The following is a 3,122-nucleotide window of genomic DNA, read 5'->3' as shown; positions in this document are numbered from 1 at the left end:
CTCCTCCAACCACTGCTGTAGTCTCTCTTCTTGTTTATTTTCTCGTTCTTCTTGTTTCTTTTCTTTTTACTCCAACAGCTGTTGTAATCTCTCTTCTTGTATCTTTTCTTTTTCCTCCAACAACTGCTGTAATCTCTCTTCTTGTTTCTTTTCTTTCTTTTTTTTTGTCCCACTCTCTTACACCAATTAACATAGATTTCTCTTCAGTCTATCTCCGGCTTATCCTGACTCAATTATCTGTCTTTATATCTCTCTATCTGCTATTATATCTCCGCTTTATTTACCGGGCTTATATACTGAAATAGAGGACACCTGGAAAAGACTAGAGTTTCCAAGAAAAGTCATGATCCTTCTAAAAACTCATGACGTGTTACAAGCGTCACGTGACTTCCGCTGTCGTAACAATATATTATCTGATAACATTCTCTTTGTTTTATCAAATTCAGAATGGCAGAATTTACGTGCACAGATTTCTCATTTTGATACGTACTTAAATACTATTGTTCATAATGAAAATTAACTGAATAAATAGATTAAACCAAAGCTTATTAATACATATGATAAACAAGTGTACCCTAATTTACAACTAATGAAGAAAGAACGATGTGAAATCAACGATCTTACTCAGACACCTTATTCTTGTAACACACTAATTTATGAGATAAATGTTGACAAGAGTGAATACATTTATTGTTCAATCTATAATTGATCAAAGAGTCATAGTTATCAATGAATCTTTCTAAGATACTATAGAGAAAGATACTTTAACCAAGAGTTATCAAATTTTATATCTTTGAAGAAAGAACAAACAAAATATGTAAAATAACTATGATAACAATAAAAAGTTCTTGACGAAATATTTCAACTGTTGTTTCTTGCGATAATTGATATTGTCTTTCACATTTTATAAATCCAACATGATTACACCGACTTACTGTCTATCCTGTATACGTGTTCAAGTAAAATATCATAAATAAAACATAAGGGACAGGTAATCAAAATTTCTGTATTTTAGAAGCTATACAAAACATTTGAAATCTAAATTGTCTGCTCCCCACTGTAGGTAAGATTATTTTTATACACATGTATAATACAGATCGAAGGAGCTCTGTAATATTCTTATACTTGTTAGTCACATGATTATTCCTTGAGAACAACAAGTACTTATTCAAAACAGACAAACAAACCAGAAATTCTATTTCAGTATCTTTCAAGTTTCTTAAGATAAAGGACAAAATATTGACAGCATAATAACCTTTGATATTTACAAAACTGAAATATGTTTAGATTAAATTAGTTTTCATACAAGTTAGTATATAATACTTGTGTTAAGTTTCTGGTCGTTTGTTAATTTCCCGTAAAAATTATTCCCGAGGAACTTCAGATACAAGTCCTTTCTTAAATAAAACTAGTTTATTCTTCCTCAGTACAACTTTGCAATACACAGAATTTCCACAGTCACTTTAACTTAAACACACGCTATAATTCACAATGATTTACAACTTTACATACGGCCTGACTCGATTATCCCGTTATCAATTTATCTGCCGGCTTATATACTAAAACAGAGGGCGTCTAGCAAACGCTGGGACGTTCGTGAGGTTCCCCGATCCTTCTATAATCTCATCACGTGTTACCAGCGTCACGTGACTTCCACTGTCGTAACACTTGTTATACTTCTGTTATTGTAAGAAAATCTACTAAATTCTCTGTAGTGATATTCTTAAGTTACACTTACTTAAGTTTTATATTAAAGAATAAAAGGTAACTAGAAGGGAGACACTTTTACCATAGCTTTTTGATCATCGATGTTTTTTACAGTAAACTGGAGTACGTATTGTCACTACAGCGTTATTCCTGCTGATGAAAAGTTAAGGAACGAGTGTCTCTGTTGTAGACAAATTCCGAGATAATAGAAGTTCCCCTGTACAGACCTGCAAACAATCTAAACATGTGATGACTTTTTTAACATCATTGTTGGAAGACCTAATGGTAATTAAGTATACACATGTCCGCCTTTGTAAAACATAAGATAAAGTAAAATGTGTAAATTATTTTGTTTTATAAAGTCAAATTAGTAAAAGTGTTATTGCATAATAAACGTTTTATTGACTATGTAAAATATTGTATAAAGTCAAAGTATAAGTTTTAATTATTACACGATATTGCCCTTTTTAGCCTACAGACGTGCATTGTGTGCTAGTAAAATTGTATATATTTGTGCTAGTGTTATGTTAAATAATATATCATGTCATTAAAAAACGATTGATAATTAAAAGAGTAAGTTTTCATTAAGATATCGTCCTTTTAGAACATATAAATGGTAAGGAAATTTAATTAACTGATGAATTAGTGTTAAGCGTCCTTTTTTATGACGATTTAATTAACTAATGAATTAATGTTAAGCGTCCTTTTTAGGACGAATTAATTATAATTGAGTAAATGAATTAATGTTAAGCGTTCTTTTTTATAACTATTTAATTATAAATGGATTAATTATAAATATTTTAATTAATTAGTGTTAAGCATCCTTTTTAGGAACGATTTAATTAATTAACTATCGAATTAATGATTAATTATATTTTTGTTGAGACATTTCTTGTAGGAGTCATGACCAGTTAAAAACGTGTTCTTTACTTTGTGGTAGGATGATTTAATTATTAATTAATTAAGTAGGGAACTAGCGTTCACTGTCCTTTTTAGGATTATCTAATTAATTAGTGTTAAGCGTCGTTTTTAGAGAGCCCTCCAGTGGCACAGCTGAATGTCTGCGGACTTACAACCGTGGTGGGCAGAGCCCAGATAGCCCATTGTGTAGCTTTGTGCTTAACTTCAAACAAACAAACCTTTTTAGAGTGATTTAATTATAAATTATTTAATTAATCAGTGATTAATTATATTCTTGGTGAGACATGTATTGTATGAGCCATGGCTGCCTAGAAACATGTTCTCAACTTTGTGATAGGATGATTTAATTATTAATTAGTGTTCACTGTTCTCTTTAGGATTAACCAATTAATTAGTGCTAAGCGTCCTTTTAAGGATGATGATGACAAAACCTTGTCGAAACGTTGTACATTTGCTGTCATGTTAAACTTGTATTAAAGTTTTTCTTCATTACC

Source organism: Limulus polyphemus, unplaced genomic scaffold, assembly GCF_000517525.1.
Source record: "Limulus polyphemus unplaced genomic scaffold, Limulus_polyphemus-2.1.2 Scaffold785, whole genome shotgun sequence".
Classification (NCBI taxonomy): domain Eukaryota; kingdom Metazoa; phylum Arthropoda; class Merostomata; order Xiphosura; family Limulidae; genus Limulus; species Limulus polyphemus.
This window is presented reverse-complemented; position numbering follows the sequence as displayed.